The sequence below is a fragment of the Protopterus annectens genome, chromosome 9.part0, assembly GCF_019279795.1.
Source record: "Protopterus annectens isolate FY-2018-M chromosome 9.part0, PAN1.0, whole genome shotgun sequence".
NCBI lineage: Eukaryota > Metazoa > Chordata > Ceratodontiformes > Protopteridae > Protopterus > Protopterus annectens.
Window position 1 is genome coordinate 1,814,650,195 of NC_056743.1, and position 12,061 is coordinate 1,814,662,255.

Consider the following 12,061-nt stretch of genomic DNA (forward strand, 5'->3'; position numbering starts at 1 on the left):
TAGCCAGAGTGTGTTTGACTTTCGTCATCCATTTTAAATTAATTTTGCTATGCCCTTTTTCGAGGTTAGTATACTGTGCCTCTGTCTAACAGTGACACAGAAGTGATACCCGGGGTAAACCTATGATCTCCCATCCACTCATCAAGATTCCTCTTGAAGAGAGTCAATGAGGGACTCTGCCTAACCTGGACTGGGATTTTATTCCAGAGTGAAGGGAGCCTCTGGGTTATGAATCTGTCCCTCCAGCATGTCCTATTTATTTCAGTGCTGAGGTTCAAGTCTCTCGAGCGCGTAGCTCGATGGGATTTGGATTTTCTGAGGTGCAGCATGTCCATTAATTCCGGTTGAACATGGCTTTATACATCAGGCACAGATCGCCTCTGAACAGGCGGTATGCCACTGAGTAGAGCTGGAGTTTCTTTAACCGGCAGCATATGGCATCTGTTTGAGCCCTTTGATCCTCTTGGTGAGGTACTTTTGGGGTCTTTCCAGTTGCTGCAGGTGGCTGGTAAGGTACATCCCAAAAGGGGCATTGTACTCGATTATGGGCCTGATGAGGGATGAGTAAAGAGGCACAATGACGTCCCCTGATCTAGATGTGAATCCCTTCATGATTAGGTGGGCTATATAAAATGTTTTTCTAACCACTGTGGCCACGTGGTTGTCAAATGAGAGATTGCTATCAACTTGGGTCCACAGGTCCCTAATTACTTCTTCTGTACTTAATGGATTACCACCTATGTGGTAATTTGTGGGCACTTTGTTTTTGCCAAAGGGATGACTATACACTTTTTGGCATTTAGCTTGAGGCCATGGCTCTGGCACCAGTTGTCTGTTTCTATGAGGCCCTTTTGGAGGATGCTTGTGTCAGCTGGAGAGTCGATTATGGTGCCCAGTTTGCAGTCATCTGCGAACTTGGTTAGCCACAGTCCTTCCGTGTTGGCCTGTACCTCCGAGAAATATATACCGAACAAGAGAGGTCCCAGGACTGAGCCTTGTGGGACACCACTTGTAACTGGTTTGGAGTCTGACATGGCTCCAGCAATTCTAACCATGTGGGTTCTGTCCTTGAGCCAATTTGCAATCCATCTAGTGACATAGGGGTTTACATTTAAGCTGGTGAGCATATCTATAATGCCCGAGTGGGGTATTGTATCGAAGGCTTTTGCGAGGTCCAGGTAGGCTGTGTGGAACACCTTCCCCTCGTCAATGGCCTTGGTGACTGTTTCAAAGAAATCAACCAGGTTTAAGAGGCAGGATCTGCCCTTAACAAAGCCGAACTGGGTAGGATCCAGTGTTTGTAGGTCCCCAATATCTTTATTTATGAGGTCCATGATGATCCTTTCCATAGCTTTGCAGACCAAGCTAGTCAGGCTTATGGGGCAATAGTTTCCAGGATCCGTTGAGGCACCACCTTTATGGAGAGGGACCACTGTTGCTGTACGCCACTCTTTGGGCACATATCCTGTAGTAAGGCTGAGATTGAACAGTAGTTTTATGTTTGGGTTTAGCTCTTCTTGGAGTTCATGTAGACGCAGCCCGGGACACCGCCTGGTCCCATTGATGCTGTGTTTTTGCTTTGGAGAGGCGGCTCTTACCTGAGCATCTGAGATGTCAGGGGCAGCACTCTGCTGGGATAGATATTTGCCCTTTTGGTGGGGAGAAGTTTGCGCTGAACCTGTCAGCTAGGATGTTGGCAATGTCTGTGGGTTCGGTGTATTTTTTGTCATTTTGGACTAATTCTGAGCATATCTGGGAATTACCACCCATTTTTAATGAATATCGATACTCCCCCTCCTTTTGTGGTTCGGTCCAAGTTTTGGGGCTGAAAAGCATGGTATGAGGTATAACCTGGTAGTGCTGGGGTGCTCTTGGGAGCCCTGAACCACGTTTCTGTTACTGCACAGATATCGATGTTCTCCATGCTAAGGAGAGTTTTGAGTGCATGCATCTTGAAGTTTAGACTTCTGGCGTTGAGTAGCATTACTCTTAGTTTCTTATCCCTTGTGATACCTATGGAGGTGGGTTTGTCTTTTGAGCCTTGCCTAAAAAAGGCACTATGGGGGTAGCAAGAGCCTTTGCCAATATCCGAAAGCCCAGGGGTGACAGGTGCAAGCCGTCCCTAGCGAAGCATCGTGGCTTGTCGAGCATATCATCCAAGCTGACAGGCATTGGATCCCCTTTGAATGACACCAGTACTTAAGCCAGTTGTTGAAATTGATCATCTTGTCTTCATATTGTGGCATCATTCTTGGTGAGGGTAAGATGCTACTCAAGGTCAGGGTCATACCGGCCTGGGCTACATGCTCAGAGAGCTCCTTTATGTCTCTTTTCATGTAGTCCAGGGAGGTACGTCTCAGGTCATTCACACCAGCATGGACAATGGCTGAGTCATATTTGTACTTGCCTTGGAGTGACCTGAGTGCTTGTGTTATGTGGCCGATCCTAGCGCCCGACAGGCTGCTCACTGTGACCCTCTCCTTGTTCAGCCTGGTGAGCGGGACGTCAGTGTGCCTGACGATAGAGTCACCTATTACAAGTGTATCAGGCGTGTTGTTTAGTCTTAAGGGCTGTGACTGTTCGGCACACTGGCTTTGTGAGATATGTGTTGCACGTGTTTTGTTTTGGGGTAGCGGCTGCTTGGGTGTCTGCTTTGGAGGTCTCTGCTGCTTGCAGATCTTTATTTAGAGCCTCCGAGTATGTTTTGTGTGATTATGTGTTTGGTTTGCTGTCGTGGTAGGTCTATATGAGACTGGAATTGTAGTGAGTGTGGTTTCCTTCTCCTCCTGACTGGTTATGCCAGTACTGAGTTGAGAGAGCTTAGCCTCCAGTTTGGCTATATGGTTGCATCTCTCACATGTGTTGGAATTTGTTGGGAGGAGGAGAGGGTTGTCTGTGTACATGAGGCAGTTGTAACATTGCCTCAAGATTCCCAGATTCACCAGCTGGACCGGAGAGGAGATTGACAACTGACCTTTGGACATGCTAGAATAATATTGGGAATTCCTTAATAATTGAAAACCAGGGCCAGTGGGGAGTGAGGGTGTAGTGCTTTTAATTTTTAGTGCTGACTTATATAATTGCTTTAGTGAGCAAGTGCTAGGTAACTTAAGTGCAATGTGTTACAGGTAACTTAAATGCAAAAACAACAAACAGTAAATTTCTTTCAAGTGAAACAAGGAAATAAGTACAGTAAGCAATGCAGATATCACTAGTGATCCACAGAAGCACTGAGAAGCCGTGTATTAGGTGGAATTAGCGTTCCAGGGAAATAACAAGCAAACAAACAACAAGCATATAAATAAAGCTAGATTCAGCAGGCCTGGATCTAGTCTATGCTACAGCAAACAAGGTGTACCAATTTCAGTAAGATTCAGTTCAAATATTCAGGCACTATAAACCTTTAACCAGAAATTCCCAGCTCAGAAGGGAAGAGTCCAGCCTCTTCTCCCACAAGAGTGCAGACCACAAACCTTCTTAATGTAAAATAACTGGCCTGAAGCCCAAGTGCTTAAACCAGAACTAATACACTTTAAGAATAACAGACACTGGGCTCTCAATCAGCAGTTCCCAACTTAGAAGGATGAAAGCTACCTGTCCTGCCACCACAGTGCATGCCACAAACCTTCCTAATGTAAAACAACTGGTCTGAAGCCCAAGTGCTTAATCCAAAAGACTTAGAATGATAGCTACACTTTAATAAAGTTACTACCAAGCAGTAATAAATACAATTGAATACTTTAGAGAATGCCTGGATTAGTGCTCAAGTTACACAAACAAAGCTAGATCCAGCAGGCCCGAATCCAGTCTATGCCACAGCAAACAAGGCACCAACTTCAGTAAGAAGCAGTTCAGATATGCATGCACTATAAGCCTTTATCCAGAAATTCCCAGCTCAGAAGGGCAGAGTCCAGCCTCTCCTCCCACAAGAGTGCAGACCACGGACCCTCTTAATGTAAAATAACTGGCCTGAAAGCCCAAGTGCTTAAACCAGAATTAATACACTTTTAGAATAACAGACACTGAGCCCTCAATCAGCAGTTCCCAACCTAGAAGGATGTAAGCTACCTGTTCTGCCACTACAGTGCAGACCACAAACCCTCTCAGTGCAAAACAACTGGTCCGAAGCCAAAGTGTTTAAACCAAAAGGCTTAGAATGAGTTACACCAAGCAGTAATAAATACAATTTAGTACTTTTAAGATGATGCAAAAGTAAAAAAAGTAGGTAGAAACACAAGTACAGTAAAAGCAGATGAAATTTTTTTTTTCTGAATAAGTGCTGAGATCAAAGAAACAGATTTGAGTGCTCAAACTAGAAAACTGGCTAGTTATAAGAAAAAGAAAACTAAGCTAGAAGGCTTCCCTCCAACACAGAAGGGCTTGGGGGCTCAGAAACCTACAAATAGTCTATACCACTTAACAGGAAAGGCAGGAAACAAGCTTAATTTTTTTTTTCTGTTTCCCAGATGCTCTCTTTGTACACAGTAGGAGTGCCTGAAATCAGAATATGATCTCACTGCACTCAGTTGAGTGAGCAAATGAGATGGGCCCAGAAGGAGTATCCAAACACAAATTTACAAGAGGGGCGGGCAGTTGCAAGGCCACTAAGATTAACACCAAAACAAAAACAGGGAGGGTAGGCGGGACTAACTGAAGAGCAGAGTCAAAACTTCCAGTTCAGTTAATATTCCTTCCACACAGTTAAAATCAATTTAAATACTGTATTTTTTGAAAAAAAAGAGCAGATAAAGGTACTTAAATTCTCTTATACGTCCAGTTGAATACAGCAAGTTCTTAGCCAGCCAAAGCTGAGGTTTTTAAGCAGAAAATATTTCACACTGTACCACTTAAATAGGCAAGGACAGAAAATCAAAGAATGTGACTACCCCCACACCTGTAATTACTAGCAAATAACAAAATTCAGCAAACACTGACTAACTTCCAGTGTTCAGTTAATATTCCTTCCACACAGTTAAAATCAATTTAAATACTGTATTTTTTTGAAAAAAAAGAGCAGATAAAGGTACTTATACTAAACAGAGCAAGGCTAGTATATGCAGATACCTGCTGTTCTAAAGATGGTCTCAAGTTAAATCCAGAAAAAAAGGTGCTTCCACCTCATATTTTATAAATTGTACTCTTCCAACAGATACAGTCATGAAAGATCTGGGTACTTATGAGGACAGGTCTGTCTAATTTGTTTGTCATGTTTCCAAGGGAGTGTCTTGAAGACTCAAAGACATTATCCTACTACTTTAAACTTCCCTTATCGGACACATCAACAAATACAATGCCCTCTTGGTATGTACACATCCAAGCACATCTCTCAACTGGAAAGGTACACAGATTTTTGACAAAGAAAATTAAAGGCCTTAAATCCTTTAACTATCCTGTCAGATTAGTGCAGCATTTACCTGCTTCACAATAACCCTTGTCTCACTTTTTGAGACACAGAAGACACAGAACTATATTAACTTCTATTTCTTCACAAAACCAGTAACTTTACAAGCATACACATTATAGGGATATATATTTACACCAACAAGTAAACAAGGTCCACTGTAGGATTAGGTTCCTAACTCAACAAATTCCCAGACTAATGAAATAATTATCAATAAAGGTCAAAGTACTACTTTGGCTACCTATAAGGCTGGTCTTGATGACTGGAGGTATAGATGCAAATCTGCACCAGGGTTATCATGTACAGCCCTGCTCAATTTGAAAGGTGAGCACTATTAAGTGTTTGAAAAAGGTGATAAGAACTACTTAAAGGTGTATATGGCTTGGCATCTTATGGTTCCTGTGATCATTTGCATAGTATTGTTCCTATGCTCCTCTGTTAAGGTCCTTACTCTCTAAATAGTGCCCTGCTCTTAAGTCTATCACCACTGCTTTCTTGTGAAAGGAGAACAACAGAGTCCGCAACAGAGGAAAGGCTGCCACCCACCATATTGCCCATTGTTTGATGTGAGTTATAAATATATTGGTCCAAACACCACACTGCAGCTCTTGCTCTTTGACACTTCATGAATGGGAACATTAGAATTGTGTGCATGATTGTCAATGGGCAGGTGATGAGCGGATGTGAAGTGTGTGTGTGTGTGTGTGTGTGTGTGTGTGTGTGTGTGTGTGTGTGTGTGTGTGTGTGTGTGTGTGTGTGTGTGTGTGTATGGTTGGGAACATTAGAACTGTGTGCATGATTGTCACAGGGCAGGTGGTGTGTGGACATGAGTTGTGTGTATATGTGTGGGAACATTAGAACTGTGTGCATGATTGTCACTGGGCAGGTGATGTGCAGACATGAGGTAGGTGTGTGTGTGTGTGTGTGTGTGTGTGTGTGTGTGTGTGTGTGTGTGTGTGTGTGTGTGTGTGTTTGTATATGTGTGAGAACATTAAAACTGTGTGCATGATTGTCACAGGGCAGGTGGTGTGCAGACATGAGTTGTATGTATGTATATGTGTGGGAACATTAAAACTGTGTGCATGAGTGTCACTGGGCAGTTAATGTGCAGACATGAGTTGTGTGCATGCATCTATGTGTTTTCATTTTCTCACATGAATACAGAATTAGGAGACATTTTTTATGGAATTTGTCAAGATAAGCAAGGGGAGGGGTTATAGTCTTTCTCAAATGATTACTTAGGGTACGGTTCTTTATTAAAGCAAATAAAGAAATCTGTAACGAGTAAACCTTTGCATAACTGACATATGCTTGGCTACATCTGTACCACAGACCATCATGTTGCCTGCAGGAGAGACCATGTAAAGTGAGCTTTGTGTTTTTCCTTGAGATTCTCTAAAACATATCCTTGTCTGCCTAGTGTTGTCGTGTCTTTCGGCTTTTTCCCGGTTAGGGGACGCCACAGCGGAACTCCGGTCCGCTAATGATTGGCAGTTGATTTTTACATGCTGAGTTGCCAGCCCTAATGCACAACCTTCAACGAAGGTACGCCCATTCACGCATATCTCCACGCAGCAGACGCTCTAGCTGAGAGTCGAACCGGTCAGCGTCTTACTGTGAGGCGACAACGCTACCACAGCACCACCACCGCGGATTCTTGTCTGCCTAGTGTACTTCCAAAAACATTCTGAAAGTGCAGCATCTGTGTCAAGTTGTCTAACTCCATTATAAACAATGTGAAGGAGACAAACACTAACTTTAGCAGTCTAGCCGCAGCTTATGACTATATGACTGCATAGAACTCCTTTGTAAAGTCACAAGCTCAGTGACACTAAGCTTGAAAGTATGCTAACGCCAAACTGCCCCTGGCAGGATGGACTATACAGCCTACTTTCCTCAGTAATAGAGCTATGGCATTGTGTTGTTCTCTAACTTAAATTGCAATATGCTGAAATATGTCCATATCTGGAGGGAGCACCCAGAAGGAATATATTAATGTAGTGTGGGCCTTTACTGACTTTGTGTATTATAAATTCCCTATCCCACCTGAAACATCAACTTTAAAACCTCACAAACTTGATGTTTTCCAGATGAGCAGGAGGGGAGGTTGTTGCTACATTCTTATCAATATCTTCTGTCTTAAGATCAAGGATGTTCAATATCTTGTATCTTCTTAAGATGCTTTTTAGGCTTTTTATTGCTGAAAAAATGAAGTAAAAGAGAATATACAGGCATTTTGAATTGGCTAGGGTACTTCACAAGGGCAGGAAAGGGTGAGTAGACTGCCAATGGGGAAGGGTAAACCACAGCTCCAATGGGGTAAGGGACAGCTGGATAGAAACATGCGGAGACAGAGTAGTGGTGGAATTAAACACAACTGATTGCAGGGCAAAGCTAGGCTGGGATGAGTCATTGTCTCCATATCTGATATTCCGATGTTAAATAAGCTGACATCAGTGGCTGTAGTGATGATGTGTTTGCCACGGAATGATCTCATGGTTGCTGAACCGTAGTCTGTCTGTCAGATGTTGGGGAGCAGAAGCATCTGTACAGTAATAGTAGGCAAGACTGACCCTGGTCTTGCTGAAGTGTGATATCTATGTCATGAAATTGCTTCCAGACTTTTTATTCTAGTGTCCAACTCATTGAAGTCAGTCTGTTGTGAAATCTTTATAAACCATCTAGAAAAAGTCGAAGACAAAATAGAGGATGCTGGTGGTCTTGCCATCCATATGGTGTCTATTTTTGAAGGAGATGCATAACTTGAAACAGAAGCATCCAGTTCTAAATTGTAGAGCTTCTTTAACATAATGACATTTTGTATTGCCTTCCTGTGGTGCTATGTGATGATGATGTCAGGTATTCTACAGAAAGAAAAATTTTGTAGGTAACACAAGAGAAATCTTGTTTGCCACAAGGGCACTTTGTATTAGAAGGCCTGATGAATAGAGAATACAGACAACCTGCAGGACATAATAGCAATCTAAGAAATAAATCTGCAAAATATAAGTTTCTGATTGATTTTTTTAATCAGAAACAGAAAAAGGGATGCATTGTGACTAACACATCAAATTCTAGAGAAATATCTTGGCTAACAAATTTAGTGCAAATTTTATTCTATGCACAGTTCAAGTTATTCCTCAGGTTCCACAATCTCAGACACCCCCTTTAATTAGTGTGGAACAAGTTCTCTCAGCCCTCTCAAAAACTAAAAATACTTCTTCCATAATTATCTCTGGTGGTGCACAGGGATAAAGCCCTGACTACAGCCCAGCCAAACTGGGTTTGATTAGCAGCTGAGGTAACTGACAGAGCAGCAAGGAAGGGATATTCGTTCTCATACAGGGTGGGAGAGCCCTTGCTGATACATTCCCTAAGGGGAGGTATGGTACAAAGAGGGAAGTTGCCCTTGGATGTAATCAATGAGCGTGACGATGGGGAAGGGGAGTGGGTAGGTAATAAATACCCCCCCCCCCCAGAAGCACATATGAGCTGAGACCTCAGGATGCCCTTAGGATTCATGACCAACCCTTGAAAACTGGGGTAAGACTAGGGAAGGTAAGAGAGTAGCAGGTTGACATGGCATGGATGTGGACCAGTGGGGACCGGAATGGTAACAATGAGGACAGAAGGGATAATCCCCAAAAAATACTTCATCCATGGGCCCTGATAACATACTAAGTTGCCTGATTATCAGTGCTTAATATAATTTTTTGAACCCCTATATGATCTCCTTAATGTAAACCTGTCCACTGGTTGCATTTCTGAAGTTTTGAAAACAGCCATTTCAATGCCATTACACATGGGTGGCCCAGCCATGGACTCTGGCAACTATACTCCCATTAATCTTATATGTAAAGCTTTGGAGTACATTATTTCAGACTTCATTAATCTGGGCATTGAAAATCTCTTAATCCTGGACCCACATCAATTGGATTTGTCAAAGGAAGGTCCTGCTTCTTTAACATCATTAATTTCTTTGAAAAATTACCTGAAACAGTGGATAGTGGTTATGCGGTGCATGCATTATATCTAGACATAGCAAATGCCTTTAACACTATTCCCCATGCAAGCATAGATTTGTAAATCTAAATATAAATCCTTATATTGTGTGTGATGTATAGCTAACTGGCTTTCTCTCTGAACCCATGGTGTTACAGTCACAGATACCACTTCCGAAAGCAAAAAAGTTACCAGTGGTGTACCACAGGGCTCTGCTTTGGGCCATCACCTATTTTGCATATGTTTCCCAAATATTCAAGCCATCACTTCTGAACTATGGATAACTAAGTTTGCAGATGAATGTAAATTGGGTGTTGTTATTCGATTTTCAACTGACTCACAATTGCTCCAAAACGGGTTAGACCATTTTTAACAATTGGTGCAAGGATGGCAGTCTCAAATTAAATGTAAAAAAAAAAAAAAAATGTAGCATAGTTTATTTTAGTAAACAAAACAGTTTCACTTAACCCTCCAGTAAGACACTGTTATAAGGGATCTAGGCATTCTTGTTGATAATTCCTTAGCATTTGACCGTCATGTCTCCACGGTAGCTTGGAAAGCCTTTTATCTGGCCCATCTAATTTCTAAAGGTATCTCCACTAGATCCAAAGAAGTTTTAACTCTTCTTTTCCCGTATTTCATCATACTCCTCATTGAATATAACTCCCCTTTTTATATGTAGTATATCATACTACTTGAGAGGGCTCACTAAAAAGACCAGTGGCCTCAAAAATCTTAGTTATCAGGAGAGGTCAGTGGCCCTTTCTCTGTACTCACTCACTTACTGACTCCTCTGTGGAGATCTAGTTTTTCAAGGCATGAAAGATACAGTCCTGTTTTACCTCCTGTTCCTTCACAAAGCTATTGGTATCTCAAATAGTAAAGAAATTAAACCTTCATCAGCAGATAAATAAGACACATTGGCAAGATAGATTGTTATCCCAATGTACCCCTCACCTCTGGAACAAACCTACTACGTGTTAAGCAGAGTAGTACCCTTGCCACTTTCAAGGTAAACCTAGATAATCGGCAGCCTCAAATTCTTCTGGTCTGTCTTGTGTTGCCCTTCTTGAAGCTGAACAGAACTATTGTAAAGGTTTTTTTGGATAGGCTTAAAATTGTCTTCAGACTGATTGTCTAGTACTTAACCTATAAACCTAAGAAAAAGTCTGGTGCCATCAAGTGCGCAACAAAAGTGTACAGGTATGGATGCAGCGCGGGAATAAAGACTAGGACTGGCATTCTAGAAAAATCTTGTGCTGTAAGCGGGCCTAAGAAATATGGCATCACTTCTAACTATTCTTGCAGCCAGAGTTCTTTGATAACAGATCTTAGGTTGAATGCTGTATTTATTCCCTTATCATCCAGTCATAACAAATATTCCATCTAGTTTCATGAGAAAATGGGCTATCAGATTATTTCAAATTAAAACATGCTTAATTTGTACTGAACCAAAAATTACAGACACGACAGCAGTAGTAATTATGTTAGCCACAAGATGGCTCGCACGCACTTGGCAGACAGGCAATGCCTGAGGGCTCCATTTCAGGAGTTTCAACACTGACTACAAGAGTCATGGACTCCAGAAATTAATTATAACACAGTGACCAAGAAAACTGCCTACCAACTGATTTCCCAAATCAGTAAAACAGAAAGTGAAAAGTGGATAAATCTGTAACATTTACGACTGTGCGCTTACTAAATTATGAGCCTCAATTTTTTTTTTTTGAGAACTGTTAAAAAATTATTTTTTTCACAGCACACCATATGTAACAGGGACACGTGATAATAATGTAAAGTATCTTATAAAAGCAAAAAAATAGAAATCTGAAAAACAAGGTGCACTCAGAAAGCCTTTATATAGCTGGAAGATATTAATTCAGCTAAACAACTCTCAGACTGTGTAAACATTCAAGTCTAAATCTCTGATGATTTTATCTCCTCTGTTTTAACATTCTGTGTTTTAATGAGAAGTAATGAAGAAGGAAACATATATTAATTAGAAGTTATCAGTTCTGACTGAAAATCAAATAAATACACTAAAAATCAGATAACGGACTAAGCAAGACAGTAAATGTATATATCTAACATTAAAAAGCTGACAGAAGTTTATCCAGAATACATGCTTTAAAATGTACAGTATACAAATCATTACATGCAGGCATTATCACAAAAGTAAGCCACCAAAACAAGGTTTACAGTGCATTATTTTTCTGGAGAAACAGAACTTTGAATGAAAGTGTGTGTGTGTACGTGTGTGTGTGTGTGTGTGTGTGTGTGTGTGTGTGTGTGTGTGTGTGTGTGTGTGTGTGTGTGTGTGTGTGTGTGTGTACTACTGCTATTTTGCCTTTAGAAAAACATATTTGCATAGATGATGACCCCTAGGAAGTAAAAAGAGTAAACTAGAAGAGGAAGGACTGTTTATAGATAACTAGTGCAAGAAGTGAAACTGCCCCTCTAAGCAGTAAGCTTAGGTCTGCGTGGACAAACCAACATTTAAGAATGAAGAGGAGAGAGCATTATGCCAAGTAGTCAAGTCCCTTAAACCTGCAGTGCCAGAAAACTATAAAATAGAATATTCTAAGGCTACTTTTTAAGATTTTATTTTTTTATTACATTTTTTACACATTTACATTTTATGCATGCAAATGAAGGATA